We start from the raw sequence: 17704 nt of genomic DNA, 5'->3' as shown, positions 1-17704 counted from the left end.
TATCAGGCCTGAAATTCAAAAGTGGGTTATATGGTTGTTGGAGGGTGGTGAATGTGTAACTCAGCCATAAATTTGAGCATTCATATGAACAAAGTCTGGCTATTTAACTCACTAAGATGGAAATTCATTAAAGGGCGCTACTGCATTAGTGCACACTAAGGGCTCCTTTTACAAAGTCGCGCTAGCGGCTTCAGCGCACGTGACTTTTAATCGCGTGTTAACCCCCGCGCTAGCCAAAAAACTACTGCCTGCTCAAGAGGAGATGGTAGCGGCTAGCGCAGCCGGCAGTTTAGCGCGCACTATTACACGCGTTAAACCGCTAACGTGGCTTCATAAAAGGAGCTCTAAGTTAGGTACCTAGATCAATTAAGCGTGGTGATCTAGACGCCTAACGTCCAGTGCTATTTACAGAATCTTTACTTATGCTTTATCTTTACTTAAAAATGGATGACAAACCACAAACTGAAACTAAACTCGGACAAAACCAAATTCCTAATGCTTGAAACGGACAAAAACCCATCCATAACAGACCTAGAAATTAAAGCAACCAAATACCCAATCCAGACCTCACTCAGAATCTTGGGAGTGCTGATAGACAGATGCTGCACTATGCAGACCCAAATCAACAAAACTACCCAAAAAGCATTCTTCACAATGCGCAACTTAAGAAAAATAAGGAAATTCTTTGACAAAGAACATTACAGGATAATTGTACAATCCCTGGTACTAGGTCTCGTGGACTACTGCAATATCCTTTATCTACCATGCCCCACAAACATGATCAAAAAACTTCAAACTGTTCAGAACACAGCCCTTAGACTAATTTACTCACTCGGAAAATTTGACCACATCACCAATGCCTACCTAGACTCACACTGGCTACCGATTCAAGCCAGAATTCAATTCAAACTATACTGTCTACTCTTCAAAGTAATTAACGGTACTGCACCCACCTACCTAAATGACCGCCTAAACCGTAACCTTCCAACCAGAACAAGAAGAACACTGACATCATTCACATACCCACCACTCAAGGGTACTCACCGCAAAAAGCTTTATGATAGCCTCCTGGCAACACATGCTGCAAAACTCGAACCTTCCATCACCAGATTGTTAACCACAACATCAGACCTCAAGACATTCCGTAAAGAAATCAAAACACTGCTGTTCAAAAAGCATATACAATCTACCTAACCTCCCTCACCCCATCCCCCAAGAAACCAAAACACTGCTGTCCAAAACATCTTCCGATGTTATTAAGTCTTTACTATCATTCTGTTATTAAGTCTCTATCCTCAAACTGTATTCTCTATTGTCATGTACCATCCTGGAAATGTCCAGTTCTCTTCTTATGTAATCCGCTTTGAACCGCAAGGTACAAGCGGAATAAAAATCACTAATGTAATGTATGCCTCTAAATGTCAATCCAGCAGAAAAATGACAGGTAACCCTCTCTTTCCTTACCTTTAGATTTCAAGTCAAAATACTCTGACAATCACAGTTGCAAAGGTAAAAGCGGTTACAGTAAGGCAATTTAAGAATGCTGTACTTTCACACTGGATGCTATGATTGACAGCACAGCCTGATCACGATCAAATGGAGCTCAAACATCTAAAGCCATTAACCTAAGCCCAAATTTTTTTTTAAAGAGAGAATTATTCAAATGGAATGATTTTTTTAAAAAGTTTTTGCCTCTCCCCCCACCTCCATTTTTAGATTCTGAAGTACAGTAAAACCTTAGTTTGTGAGCATAATTCGTTCCGGAAGCATGCTTGTAATCCAAAGCACTTGTATATCAAAGCGAATTTCCCCACAGAAAATAATGGAAACTCAAACAATTTGTTCCACAACCCAAAAACTTTAATACAAAATACTGTAATGTTGTGCGCGCTTTTGTCGCACTTATATTGTTCTCAGTTACAATGCTTATGCTGCGTTCAGCTGCGCTCAGTGATGCGACGCGTGTGTTGTGCATGCTTGTGTCGTGCTTATATTGTGCTCAGTTGTGATGCTTGTGCTGCAGTCAGCGATGCAACACTTGTAGGTTGTGCATACTTGTATGCGGCACACATCGACATGCTCGTATTGCAAGACAATGCTCATTGATCAAGTTAAAACTGCTCTAGATGTATACATCTCTAGGCCAGGGGTGTCCAACCTTTTGGCTTCCCTGGGCCGCATTGGCCGATAAAAATGTTTCTGGGGCCGCACAAATGCGCAAACGCTGCAGCAAGACAGAGGAGGCAGCCGGCAAGACGGTAAACACCTGGGGGCAGTAGAGGAAAACACTGTATCGCCCTCGACCGGGGCTGCACAAAATACTTCATGGGGCCGCAGGTTGGACACCCCTGCTCTAGACTGTCTATCTGCCTTCCTATTCCTGGTCCCTGAAATACTTCTCACTTCCCAAATTCCAAAGTTAGAGTTATTTTATTAAACTGTGTTAAGCGCTAGTGCTTAACATAAAACATAAAGGGGGCCATTTTCAAAAAGGACATCTAAGTCTGACTTCGACATTTCCTGCTAAACATCCAAAGTCAGGAGCACAAAAATGTCCATTTTTTGAATGGGATGCCCAAATAAATATTTTTTTTCTGAAAATCACCTACTTGGACGTCTTGGCCACCCAAATGTCTGGACTGCCAGGATGTCTAACTTTATTCACCATTTTCAACTATAAAAGCTGTCCAAGTTAGAAACGTCCTAATCAGCACCATTTAGATGTGGGAGGGGCCACCATTCTAATGGACTGACCACACAAATATGCCAACAGAACAGTGGAGCACCTTAGATGGCACTGCTGTGAACTTCACATACAGGGTGCCAGATATACATCTCACTATATACCCCTTATAATTTAAGCTGAGCCCTCTAAAACCCCCTCAAAATCTACTATACCACCCCCAATAGCCCTTATGGCTGCAGGTAGTACCTATATGGCAGTAAAGTAGGATTTGGGTGGGCTCATACTTAATGCTATAGATGTGATTAGAATGCCTTATGTGTCTAGCTCTTCCTCTCTATGGCCCATCCACCTAGCTACTTAAGACACCTATGTGTTGCCCTATTAGTATTTCCCATACTAAGTGCTATTGTTCTTGAGACAGGTATGTACTCTTTCATTCAGATTTTTGGGGAGTATGTGTGTGGTCATTACTTAATCCCTCCAGTGGTCATCTGGTCAGTCTGGGTACCTTTTGGCATTTAGACACTTCCAAAAGAGGTCTAGCCCAAAATGTCTAAGTTCTGTCCAGGACATTTTGCAAAAGGTTTGATTATCTCTGCAAGATGTTCAAGTTTAGCCTGTCCAAAGCATGCCCATAACATGCCCCGTTGAAAGCGGGAAATGTATTGCTTGGCAAGCAGGAAAACAATTTTGATTATTGGCACTATATCCAAGTGCTGTTTTAGGCGGGTTTTTGTTTATACCTCTAAAAGTGTTTTGTGGTAATTCTTTGTCAGCCCCATGCTGTGTGCTATTTTTTAAAAATATTTTTGGGAGGGGCGTGTTACAGGTGGGGAATGGGTGTGGAAGCGTTATCCAGCTAGTGCCCTTGCATCAGTGTGCATTATCTGGATAATGCCAACTTCCCTGTTAATATATTTGCAGGTCTCACACACTAATAGAAAAATTAGTATGGAGCCTGCTAAAAGAAAAATAGCCCTATTTTAGGGACCTGCTAGAAATGGACATAGGGCTAGATTCACTAAGCCCACAGATCCGATCTGTGGCCGGGGGGCTGATTCACGAAGTGTCCTCATGCAAATTATTGCAATTGGAGGCACGCCCCAAACCAACCACATGGATCGCTGAAGAGCGATCCCGATGCATGTGCAGACCATCTTTGCCTGTAGATGGTCTGTGCATGCGCTTTCTCTCCGTGCCTTTTTTTCTGAATTTATTTACTTTTTTACTCGCCGTGGTTTTAACCCATGGGTTTAAAGCAGGGCTGCACTGCGACGTGTTCTGGAACTTAACAGAACACGCCGCAGTGCAGTCCCGCTTTAACCCGCAGGTTAAAACCACGGAGTCGGGATGGCAAGAGCAGGAGAGTCGGGGCAGAGAGCAGGCGGCATGAGCTGGGCAGAGAGCAGGGCGGCAATAGCTGGAGAGTCGAGGCAGAGAGCAGGGTTTTTGCACAAACGACTGGTCCTCAGCAGTCGCTTGTTTTTGGATCAGCCAGCCCAGTCGGTGTGCCTGAAAATGTTTAGTGAATCATTGCAGGCTACATTTGCATGCCATTTCCCGGAATTTTCATGTGCGGATTGGATCGAATCAGAGGTTAATTACATCAAGGTTAGTGAATCAGGTCAGAGGAAAGTCGGGTTGGTACATGATTGCAAACACGATCGGTGGGCTTAGTGAATCTAGCCCTTAGTGGCATTAATTGTGCAGGAAAGTCCTGTGTTCAAATGGGCTAAGTCCATTTCTTAGCACATCTTTCCAAAAGAGCCCTTTTAAATAGGAAGCCTCCCCCCCCCCCCCCACACACAAACTCAATGATGCCTCAATCATTTTCTTCACAATCTCAGAAAGAGCAGGAAGTATTTTTATTGTTTCTATCCATCAGAAACAACTTTAAAATGCCATTGTTAGGAGGAACATGTTATCCCCACATTCACCCTTTGCCTTCTTTGTTGTATATTACATGCAAGAAAGATTTGTTCAGCATTTTATAATTATACATGTATACTTTATGACATTGGTCCCCAACCCTGTCCTGGAGGACCAGTAGCCGGTCTGGTTTTCGGGCTAGCCCTAATGACTATGCATGGGGCAGATCTGTACTCCTATCATTTTCATTACATGCAAATCTCTTTCATGCATAGTCATTAGGGCTATCTTGAAAACCTGACTGGCTGGTGGTTCCTCCAGGACAGGGTTGGGAACCACTGCTTTATTATATCTTGAAGAAATGTTATTTCTAGCAATTTCTAACATATTAGATTTTGTCTTGCAATTGTTCCTTGTTTGTCTTTCCTTCTTTGAAGACAAAGTTGTGGTATTTGTGGTCTAGACACAACAGGGAGTACTTTATCTGTTCATCAGGCACACTTGGATGACAAATTGCTAACCATTTGTCTCCTTACTCTCATAGAGAGGGAGGTAATTTCCTTTATGGCCCAGGAACATAAACACTTTCTTTTAGGTGAAGTAGTGTCTGAACATGCTTATTTCCCTTTTATAAATGTTTTAAAATTAATTTTAGAACAGTTGATTAGGAAGATATTTGCCACCAATTCCAGTATTCCTACAATATTTGAAGAAACAAGTTTCCCTTAATAAAAGAGAAATTATTTTTCTTAAAGAATCCCCATGTTTTGCTTTACTCCAGGACCTTGTACACATCCTTGTATGTTTGTCACATTCATTTGTAAAAATAAAAAATAATAATAATTCAAAACGCATTAAAGTTGGAATTTGTATCAATTAATCACACAAAATGCCCATACTTTCAATATGAAAGAACATAAGAAAAATATATATAAATATAAGAATTCAATAGTTAGTCAACCTAATTATAAATTATAAATCAGAAATAATAAAAAACTATATACTAATTATAAGTGAGTGCTCAGTTTGTAATATCATTCAAACACATCAGTGTTGTAGAATAATAATATTGTGACTTTCCATCATTGCACCCACCTACCTACCTACCTTATCCATAGTTGATGAGATAACCTAATGTTAGTATGTTCAATCAACAACTAAACCATAATGGAAAAAGAAAAAGATGGTACTTAGCTTCACATAATGATTGGCAATGTTCAGGTTCAGGTACAAGAGGTTAAATAATCTTCTTTATGTCCACTGTCGCTGGTTTGAAATCAAGTTCAAAAAGTTCAGATGTTATTGTGATAATAAATCCCCAAGAAAAAATCCCAGCGTGTAATGAAAAAATAACTAAATCCTCAATGTGAAATGTTGTATGATAATCCACAAGACTCGGTCTACACTGCTACTTCCTCAACACCGATCGTGTTTCACAAAAAGTTGCTTCATCAGGAGGAAGGCTGAAACTAAAAATCAAAATAACAAATATAAACCTATATATCAAACAATTACCTGTAACTTATTATTAAAAAAATCTTATAAAATTAAATACATTGAAGTTGTAGCAGAAATCATTCATTATACTCTAAATGAAATTACCCTCGGATCTCACATCAGAAGGAACGCAAGGACAGAGAATCACGTCATTGATTCTTATGTTGATAAGATGAACTAATGTTGAACGGCAAGAAGTATATACTAACGTCAGATGGTCATGTAATAAAGTTAGCCAATCCAGAAACACTCGCCAATGACAAAAAGACTATAAAAATAAATGTCAAAAAAATCCAAGTTATTCTCTGAGTATGACAGTATTCTAATAAAGTAGCTGAATGCATTTGTTCCCTAATGAGTGTTTTATGTACATATATAAACATTGGAACATTTAAGCTACCATTCAGTATTTTCAGATCCTCCAATGTTTGCACATAAAAGAAATAAAAATTTAGGTGAACACTTTAATTCTAGTTTTTCACTCAGGACAATGCATACTTAGGTAAACATACCAGTTGTGGTAAATGCAAATATTGCCGTTATTCTTTATCTACTGATCACATTGAGATTCCTAATGTAAGTAAAATTTGTTTTTTAAGGGGTCATTCTGATTGTGATACAACTCAAGTAATATATGCGATCTTTTGTCCATGTAAAAAGATTTACATAGGCCAGACTAAGAGAGCAATTAAACTCAGGATAGCTGAACACTTGAGCTGCATTCGTACCAATAAATCTGAAGCTCCTCTAGCAGACCATTGGTACACAGCAAAACACTCATTTGATGATCTGAGGTTCTGTGTAAATAGACATTTAGATTTTTACAGACAGGGTGATATCTCTCATGTTTTAACATATCATGAATAACGTTTAATATTTTCTTGGAACACTGTTGCCCCCAATGGACTCAACAAAAAGACTGAATGGACTATATGATAACTTGGATTTTTTGACATTTATTTTTATAGTCTTTTTGTCATCAGCGAGTGTTTCTGGATTGGCTAACTTTATCACATGACCATCTGACGTTAGTATATACTTCTTGCCGTTCAACGTTAGTTCATCTTATCAACATAAGAATCAATGACGTGATTCTCTGTCCTCGCGTTCCTTCCGATGTGAGATCCGAGGGTAATTTCATTTAGAGCATAATGAATGATTTCTGCTACAACTTAAATGTATTTAATTTTATAAGATTTTTTAATAATAAGTTTCAGGTAATTGTTTGATATATAGGTTTATATTTGTTATTTTGATTTTTAGTTTCAGCCTTCCTCCTGATGAAGCAACTTTTTGTGAAACACGATCGGTGTTGAGGAAGTAGCGGTGTAGACCGAGTCTTGTGGATTATCATACAACATTTCACATTGAGGATTTGGTTATTTTTTCATTACACGTTGGGATTTTTCCTTGGGGATTTATTATCACAATAACATCTGAACTTTTTGAATTTGATTTCAAACCAGCGACAGTGGACATAAAGGAGATTCTTTAACCTCTCGTACCTGAACCTGGACATTGCCAATCATTATGTGAAGCTAAGTACCATCTTTTTCTTTTTCCATTATGGTTTAGTTATTGATTGAATATACTATCATTAGGTTATCTCATCAACTATGGATAAGGTAGGTAGGTAGGCGGGTGCAATGATGGAAAGTCACAATATCATTATTCTACAACACTGCTGTGTTTGAATTATATTACAAACTGAGCACTCAATTATAATTAGTATATAGTTTTTTTTATTATTTCTGATTTATAATTTATAATTAGGTTGACAAACTATTGAATTCTTATATTTATATATATTTTTTTGTTTTTGGTGAATTCATTATTTAATTAATAATTTCTCCCATATTTATATTTCTTTTTGAGAACATAAGAAAAGCCATAGTGGATCAAACCAATGGCCATCTATTCCAGCATTCTGATTCTAACAGTGGCCAATCCAGGTTACATGTACTTATCAGGAACCCAAATAGTAGCAACATTACATGCTACCAATGCAATTTATGTTTTGTTATTTGTAATTTATGTTTTGCACCCCAGGGCAAGGAGTGGTTTCCCCCATGCCTGTATAAATAGTAGACTATGGACTTTTCCTCAAGGAACTTGTCCAAACCTTTTTTAAATCCGGATATGCTAATCATAAGAACATAAGAATAGCCTTAATAGGTCAGACCAATGGTTCATCTAGCTCAGTAGCCCATTCTCATGGGCCTACATTTCAGCTACCTATTTTGGTGTGATTCAGGGCTGGGTAGCTACTATAGATAACCTGACGCCACATCGGGCGTTGGCCATGCCTACTTTGTTGTTAGTCGATCTAAAGCACCAACCTAGCTATGATTTCAGCAGCCATTTTTGCCGTCTTTTATTTAGGTGTCAGTAGGCGCTTCAACCCTGCCTTTTCTGACCATTGGCAGGGCGCCTATCGATGCCTAAATTTAGATGCTGGTTATAGAATCAGGGCCTTAGTGCTATAGATACCAAATTTTCCTTCTTATTGTTTAGGCTTCTAGCATTGGTACACAGACTTTCAAAGTTTTTTGTTTTTTTTTAAATCCAGAAGCTGCTTAGCATCTGTCAGGGATAATTTGCAATCTTTACTCTACTTTTCCCTTACAAGCACTTTGCTTAGTCTGGCTACTCTTTAGCTCTTTCCTGCCAGTATATAGTCCCCACAGACCCTCCTACCACTGGGCTTCACTAGAGGGCCAGATAACTCTGCTGGTGTATAGGTCCCTGTAGACCCTCCCACCACCACCTGGATTCCACTTCTCCACTGCACCAGTTCCCCTTTTCAGGACTGGTCAGCCTGGCCATTCTACTCTGCTGCATCGGGCCCTATATCAGCACCTGTCAGCAGTGGCCTTAGGGGCTTGCCAGGAGTTAGGAAAGAGGTCAGCATTCCTCCTCCCAAGGGTCACCCAGCTCCCATAGGAGCTCCTTGCCTTCTGATCTCTCTGTGCTGGGAGCTGTACTTTTTAGCACCACAATCCACTCAGGGTGGGTGTATAGCTCCTATGCACTCAGGCTCAATGAGCTCCACTGCTTTGGCTCCCTCTGATGGCCAGTGACAGGTACTCCACCCTGTCACAGGTGCCCAAAGTTATGCACATACATCAGTGTGCATAGCTGATGTACTTGCATAACTTGAATAATAGACTTAATCAGTACAGATAATTGACATTAAATGGAGTTAATTGAAAGTTAGACATGGATGGTAGGCATATAGCACAACTTGGTATGCACCTTGTGAAAAGCACATAGTTAAAAGTGGGCATGGTTAGGAGTAGATAATGGGCATGGTTTTGAGTTATGTGCATGTTTTTAATTTAGGCACCATTGTGCGCACAACTTAGGCACAAGAATTCAGGTTAAGAATACCTTGGCATAAATAAGGTGTGCCTAAATTTTGGGATGCTTAGTAATGCATAGAGATGCTTAGGCAGCATTATACACAATTGTATACAGTACACATAACTTTTATAGAATCGCACTTAGGGCCACATTATTTGACAATGATTTTTCAGGTAGCATATAAAGAATGTGGATCATAGAGCTTTATAATCAGCTGGTGTCAATCAGCATTTTGCTGATAACCACTAAAGTTAGACCTGAAAATTCAATGCTGAGCCATGTTGGGCCTCACTGAATTTTGAAGTACATGGAACTGACAAAAACAGCTGGTTAAGTGCAATATTTGGTATTTAATGAGCTATGAAGAATGCATAAAGACAGTATTGTGATTTATGTGGCCATTTTTATGCAGCTATCTTAGTCAGTTAAGTGCCAAATCTGACCCTGGAACACTCCAAAAATAGTTGTTTTCAGCTTGGGCTCTAACTGGATATTTTCAGCAGCACTGCCCAGTTAGCCCTGGACAGCCTTTCCTGGCCGATTAAAAAAATTTGAATATCGGGTCCATAGCATTTTCTGAATTTTAGACCATAATTTTTTAAAACTGAAACCTAAAAAAGGCATTTTTTCAAAACAAACCAAATACTTTTAACAGTCTAGTTCCTGGACAGGTGTCTGAATCCTGACCAAACCTTCTGGTATGTGTTACCTGCTTGCATTGATTTCTAACAAAGCATTTTCTCAATAAGAATTTTCAGTTAGCATTTGCTCTGAGTTTACTCATGCTGTTGGAGATATTTATGAGTTGCTTTCAGCTTAAAAATAAATCACCTCTAATTCCTCTAAGCAAAATCAATCAAAAACCTGTAAAAAAAGAAAAAAACACTGGTTGTTTGGTCGATTCTGGCAGAAAAGTAAACAGCACTTCAGCTTTTCTCCACCATTAAGGCCTAAATGGCCTGGAAAGCAAATCAATATCTCTAGTCAGCCTTCTGGCTATTCTTTAGCCAGTAGATATGGATTTTTTTCTGGCTTACTGCACTCCTTTGGGATGAAACTATAATCCTCAGGGAGTAATGATAAATTTGTTATTTAGTTCATCTCTCTCTAACACATTTAAGTGGACCATATCCTTACTAATGTTAAAAGATTTTTGATGTTCAGTTCAGTTTATTTCACTACAACTTAGTAGATCTATAACAATTAGAGTAATTAATTTCACAACTGAAATGTTTATGAAGTATCTAAGATGGTATTGGTGTACTGTTTCAAAATCTAGATTTTTGCATAGCAAACATTACGTTCACTATGAGTTTGGCTATTGCAGGAGTTATTTCACTTAGATATCGCATAGTCTTTCATTATTCATTTCAATCTGTTTCAAATTACTTTCTATTAAACACTGTTGTGAAGCTGTCAGCTCACAATATCAATCGCTATTTATTCCTCACGTTTAAGCCTATAACTCACATCAAATTTCAAATGTGTGTTTATGAAAGCTGCAGGGGCTCTTTCTGGAAGCAAGTTCATTGAAGTTCAATAGACTTTGCCTTCCTGACTCAGCACAAAAGGTGTGGTGTAATATATATCACCAAAAGCAGCAACTAAATGGTTATTTGTTTTGAGCAGGGGCATCTAACCTCAGCCCTTGCCAGGTCGGGTTTTCAGGATTTCCCAAATGAATATGTTTGAGATTTATTTACATACAATGGAAGCAGTGCATGCAAATACATCTCATGCAAATTCATTGGAGAAATGCTGAAAACCCAATTAGATTGCTGCCCTCAAAGATTGAAATTGGACAATCTTGGTTTAGAGGCTCTAAATCTGAGCTGTGCATTAAATAATGACACAGTACCAATAGTTATATAGTTATGCTGTTATATTGAATCAGAAGCCAAGGACAGGCCTCAACGACGAGACAAAAGCACACAACAAGGAGTCATGAGGATAAGATGTCAGAAGTTCAGCCAATGGTGTAGAGTTCAAAAAGTTACTTTATTGGAGAATGTCACAATAGCTCAATACTGGCAGTGTTTCGGCATATGTGCCTTTATCAAGAGTCTGTCTCGAATGTAGGCACCATGAACATACACACTTGAGTCAAAGACTTGAAAAGTCTGGTGACAGCAAGGTAGAAACTAGTGTCCAGTCACCAACAGCCCCACCATCCCCATAAATCCCTCTGTATGTCACTCGCCAGTCCCCATCAGTCGAGGACCTCAAACTCTTTTAGCTCTCCTTCAGGCTCTGTTAAAACAGGATCAACACATACTCTTTACAAGTTCCTCTTCCGGTCATCAAGCTTGAGCTCCCACTGGACTCCAAGCTCTAATGGGCCCTTTGGCTACTCCTTCTGTCATACCCACTCCTAGTCACTCAGATGTCTTTTCCTGAACACATGCTCTGCGGACTCTCCCTGAGGACTCCTTCCAGTTGCTCAGTCTCTCTCTGTGAGAACTCTCCCAGTCACTCATATTCCTGTTCTCTCCATGAAGATTCTCCCAGTCATTCACTCTCCTGGTCACTCACACATTCTCCACCAGGCCTTCTGCTGGTTGTCAACCTTGAGTCCCCCTGGACTCCAAGTCATACTGGGCAGGCTGGTCTATCTGGCTTATTGAGGTTAGGCTGAAGCCAACATTCGTCCCATTGAGGGTTGCTTGGCTCCCAATGGAGCTCTTATTCTTCTCAGCTCTTTATTCTGGAACTGTCCTTTTCAGCACCCTTTTCCACTCAGGGTGTGTTGTCAGCTACCAGGTGACCTTACAAGATCTCTAAACAAATGAGCTCCACACACTACTGGTGAGGTTCACTGGTAGAGCTGCTGCCTCTGCACCTAGAGGTTGTGAAATCAAATCCCAGTGATGCTCCTTGATACCCTGGGCAAGTCACTTAATCCTCTAGTGCCCACCAGGATGAGCACTGTGGGAGGGAGGGGGGGGGTTGGGGTTAGCAGGAGGGCTTGGGCCCCCTCCTGCCTGTGAGTGCTTCGGGGAGGTTCAGGGTTCGTGTTGGCAGGAGGGCTTGTGCTCCCTCCTGCTGCTAATCGTCGGGGGGGAGGGGGGAGGGTTCAGGGTTCGGGTTGGCAGGAGAGATGGGGCATCACTCCTGCCAGGGAGGTTAGGAGGGATCGTAGCAGGAGAGATTAGGCATCTCTTCTGCTGAGATCATGGGAGGGGAACAGTTCCAGCATTCTGTAATCGGCACTGTTTATGACAGACACTTGTTAGAGAATCCTGCTTTTAGGACTGGCTCCTCCTTCACCAAAAAGGTCTTGTTTTGGGCATTTGGGACTTGGGCGGTTTTTGGGTTGGGAATGGGTTTTAAGGATAAACATAGTGGTGGTCTGGGCAATTAAACAACTCACTTTGGACTTAGGCCAAAAGGGGACTTAGACGTTTCTTTTTATTATGTCTCTCCACGTTTTCTTTATGAAAATTTTCCAAATGTACAGGATCCAGGAAAATATATTTTGTTTCCTTAAATATAACCAAACAACTACATGGATATTGTAGAAAATAAAAAGTGGCTCTCACAGCCAAAATCTTAGGCTTCAGCTGTAGAAAAACTTTTCTCCTTAATTGAGTAGATTTGGTTATACTGGGAAACATTTGAACAGCCTGTCCACAAAATAACTCTTGCTTAACAGCTGACTGCATATTAACCATATTGGAGTTATTATTTACTAATTTCTGGTCAATAGAATCAATCCTTTGATCATATTCTGCCAACTTCACAGAGGAAACCTCCATGAATTTACAGAGCTGAGACAAAGTTTCTTCAAGAATACAAGTGGCAAATGAAAAGTTCTCAGTCCAACCAAGAAGAGAATGACGTGGAGCCATGAAACTTACAAGTCGTTCCACACTTTTCTGACACTTTTCGTTTCAATGCTATGAAGGTGGTAAGTCTGCTAAATTGCAAAAAGTCCTCAAACAGCCTTATGTTCTGGTGCCTGCTCCACTTACTGGCACCAATAGCTGAAAGGACCTCCTCTAAATAACCCATGACTCACTTGTTATTGAGGTATTACCATAGTTAGGAAAGCAAAGATACAACTGGAAGAAAAATAGTCAACCTGGTAAAACAGAGGGAGAAGACTTTTTTAGATAGATATTAATAGGAAGAAATGCAAACATGACATTGCGAGACTCAAAGACAAAGGGGAGGAATATATAGAGTGATAAAGATAAAGCTGAACTGATTACAAATATTTCTGTTCTGTGTTCACAGTTCAAGGGCAGGGAGCAGGACCACAGAAGACAAAGGCAAATAGAAATAGAGTTGTGATAAATCTCAGGTTGCTAACATTTAATTTCATTGAGGAATACATTACACATTTGAGAGTGCCCAAACCTCCAGGGGATGACTTCTAGGTAACCAACCAGCTCCCACAGATGACACCTCAAAACACTGCTATTTTCTCTCCATAGATGTCTCTCATTTTGCTCCTACAACATATGATCAATCACCGGTGACATCCCAACCAATTCAACTCTTTCTTTTCTATCCCTTCTCCTACAAAGATTATAGAGGATACTCTCTGATAATATGCTGATGATCCCATTTTCAGATAACTACATTGAAGAAGAGGAAGATCTCGACAGGGCCTATGATCTGTCAAAGGCTATAATAGAAAGAACATTTGGCCTATTCAAAAGCTAAATCAGATGCCTAGACAAACTTTGGGAAAAGCTTCTATAATGTATCCTTCTAAGATTTCTAACATAATATGCATAATTTTGCCCTCACTGATAAGCAGCCTGCTCCTCATAGGGGCATGCCAGGACTGGCAGACTAGACAGGAAACTAGGTAGTGGGAAGACTAGCAGATAAGCAGGACCTGGCAGTGAGGAATGACTTGATTCACAGACAATGCTTCTGAGTAACTGAACTTCTTTATTTTCACTTCCTCTGTGATATATGCTGTCATTTCTGAGGGTGACCATACTGTGATATCACTGACCCATTTCTCCTCCCCTTCTACACTGTACAGGCATGTATGATGAGGAACCATTTGCCTCTGAGGTGTCAATAGAACATCATACATCTGCCTGGCACAGCTACTCCAAAAGCCATGAAAAACAATGGAAAGAAGCATACTGACAGGCATTCTGGCAAAGGGGTTGGGGGCAGGAGGAGGTTCAGTCATAGGAGGGCAGAAATGGCAGCTAGCAAGTGTAGTGAGGGGAAAGAGGAGATGGCAGGAGCATAGAGACAGCAGCAACCTTGCTATCTGCATCAAGCTGCTATGGGAGCTGGAGCTTGGCTTTCATCTCTGATCTTTTCCCATAAGCCTGATATTTTGTTGGACAGTCCCTCAATAGCTAGCAGCAGCTTATCTGATGTTTTGGTTTTCCTAGAGTTCTATTCAGTAGTATTAGAAGTCTTTTAGGCATGGAGGAGTAGTCTAATGGTTAGCAGAGTGGACTGAGAACTTGGTGAACCGAGTTCTATTCCCATTGCATCTTCTTGTGATCTTGGACAAGACACTTAACCCTCTGTTGCCCCTGGTACAATAATGCAATACTGTAAATATAAAACAGTAACACAATAAATGTACAGTATACAATAAATATAAACTTCCTTGATTGTACCACAGAAAGGCGGTATATCAAATATACCCCATTATTGTTATTCTGCTGTAGAAGAATTGATGAATGGCAGCATAACAAATGACATGAATAAATCTAATCTAATCTTCCATTTGTGAGTCGCACAAACCTCTACAAGCTCAAGGCAACAGTTCAAAAGGAAGTGGGAAAGTAATAGGGAACGGGGGCATGGAGAAGCAAGAGGAGGGATCTAGAAGTAGGGGTGCTATACAAAAGTTGAAACAGTTGTCAAAGAGGTGGGTCTTCAGGTTTTTTCTGAATGTGGTGTAGTTTATCTCTTTCCTGACTGCTTCTGGTCGGTCATTCCAGGCTTTTATACCCAGATAAGTTAGCATAGAGTGGAAAATTCATTTGTAGTGGAGGTGTTTTGTGGATGGCAAGTTTAGTTGGATTCTGTTAAGGATTCTTTTTGATGTCGACCAAGTAGTAGAGAATAATTGGATGAGAGGGGCTGCTGAGTTTCCGTATACAATCTGGTGTAAATAAATACAATTCAAAAAAAGCTACACATTGCTAGGTCCAAAGGATGCCTCTGCAGATTCTCACATACTAATATAGTCGGATGATTTGGGAAATTATAGACTGGTAAGTCTGACATCGGTGCCGGGTAAAATGGTAGAGACTATTATAAAGAAGAAAATGACTGCACATATACATAAGCATGGATTAATGAGAGAAAGCCAACATGGATTTAGTCAAGGGAAATCTTTTCTTCATCACTCTACTGCATTTCTTTGAAGGGGTGAATGAACAAGTGGATAAAGGTGAAATAGTTGATATTGTGTATTAGGATTTTCAAAAGGCATTTGACAAAGTATCTCATAAAAGACTTCTGAGGAAATTAGAAAGTCATAAGCTAGGAGGTAACATCCTTTTATGGATTAAGAACTGATTAAAAGACAGAAAACAGAGAGTAGGTTAGATGGAGAAGGGTAAATAGTGGGGATACTGGGCTTGATAAACCTTCGGTCTGTCCCAGTATGGCAATTCTTATGTTCTTAACATGAGCAATCCTTTTTTAAACCCAGGAGAGCCACTTTACTCACGTTACCCCTCTCCTAAAGTCACTTCATTGGTTTCCCATCCTTTTCCGAATATAATTCAAACTTTTCTTACTGACCTACAAACGCACTCACTCAGGTGCCTCTCACTATCTCTCCCTATGATATCCCCCCCCCGCTCCCCCACCCATGAGCTCTGCTCAGCTGGCAAGTCCTTCCTTTCTGTGCCCTTCTCTTTAGGTGCCTTGCTGTGCTGTATGCTTGGAACAAGCTGCCCAAATCCCTATGGCAGACTCCATCTCTGGCAGTGTTCAAGGCCCAGTTAAAAGTCTACCTCTTTGAGAATGCTTTTGACTCCTAACTCCTCTCACCATGGGTTCTGCATCTCCAACCCTATATGTCATGTCTGTCTGGCCATGTTAGATTGTAAGCTCTTCTGAGCAGGGACCATCTTTAAATGTAAAAATGTATAGTGCTACATATGCTTTTCAGTGCTATATACGTTCTGGAGGCTGTTATAGGGGAAAAACCCTCCAGGGATTCAAGACAAAGTTAGACAAGTTCCTGCTGAACCAGAACGTATGCAGGTAAGGCTAGACTCAATTACTGCACTGGTCTTTGACCTAAGGGCCGCCGCAGGAGCGGACTGCTGGGCATGATGGACCACTGGTCTGACCCAGCTGCGGCAATTCATAAGTTCTTATGATAAGTAGATACACTAAACACTGTTATCACATCCTCTGTCTACAAGTTCCAGAGCTTTAATTATTTGTTAAGTGAAAAAATATTTACTCTTATTTGATTTAAAAACATTTCCATTTATGTTTAAGACTGCAGTCTGTCAGTTACGCTATGATGATATGTTATGCTATCACTTTTAGAATGAATGGTTACATTCTTCATCTTACTGTAATCCATATTGAGCTGCAATGGAAAATAAGATTACTGTTTATTATAATCATTACCAATGATGAGTTTGTTACTTTAGATATTGTGGAAGAGTCTTTTTGCAAAGCAATGGACATCATAACTGTGGACAGAAGTTACAAAAGGTTATTTCTATTTCTGGGAAAGAAAATGAAAGAAAAATTTTAAAAAAATATATTACAATGCTAAAAACCTCAATAAAACTCGCAAAAATAGGCATTAGAAGCAAACATTTATTTATTTTATTTTATTTATTTATTTATTTAGATTTATATCCCGTTCTCCCAGTAGCTCAGAACAGTCTACAAGTAAACATACACAGTAGAAGTAATTAGACAAATAAGATGTACAATAGGTTTAGATGCTTGGACATACAAGATTGTGCAGTATTTATCAGAGTACAAACAATTTATCAGAGTACAGACTAAGAGAGGACTATACAGAAATTTAGGGAGAAGTTAAATAGGGGAGAGAAGAGAGAGGTGGGGTTTAAGGGGAGGTGTAGACTGAGGGAGATCTTAGGAACAACAGATTTCAAAACAGGCACAGCATCCCCACATATAGTCTACTGCTCTGAGGATGCACTACAAGTATGTATGTTTTATATTAAGTTAATAAGAATATTAGTAATATTAAATAATTTATATACGAGGCTTTCTATTAATAGTGGAGTTATATATTTTCACCTAATAAACCTGAATCCAAAAAGTAGTAGGTTCTAAAAGCACTGCATCATGAGGATT

At 39.8% G+C, this 17704-nt stretch overlaps 1 protein-coding gene across 9 annotated transcripts in view; it reads right to left on the bottom strand.

Annotated features, from left to right (window-relative positions):
* The window catches only part of DGKB (diacylglycerol kinase beta), a 733919-nt gene that overhangs the window by 167704 nt on the left and 548511 nt on the right, over nt 1-17704 (bottom strand). The gene's annotated exons all lie outside the window — the stretch shown is intronic.

Source organism: Geotrypetes seraphini, chromosome 2 (assembly GCF_902459505.1).
Source record: "Geotrypetes seraphini chromosome 2, aGeoSer1.1, whole genome shotgun sequence".
Taxonomy (NCBI): domain Eukaryota; kingdom Metazoa; phylum Chordata; class Amphibia; order Gymnophiona; family Dermophiidae; genus Geotrypetes; species Geotrypetes seraphini.
This window is presented reverse-complemented; position numbering and strand designations above follow the sequence as displayed.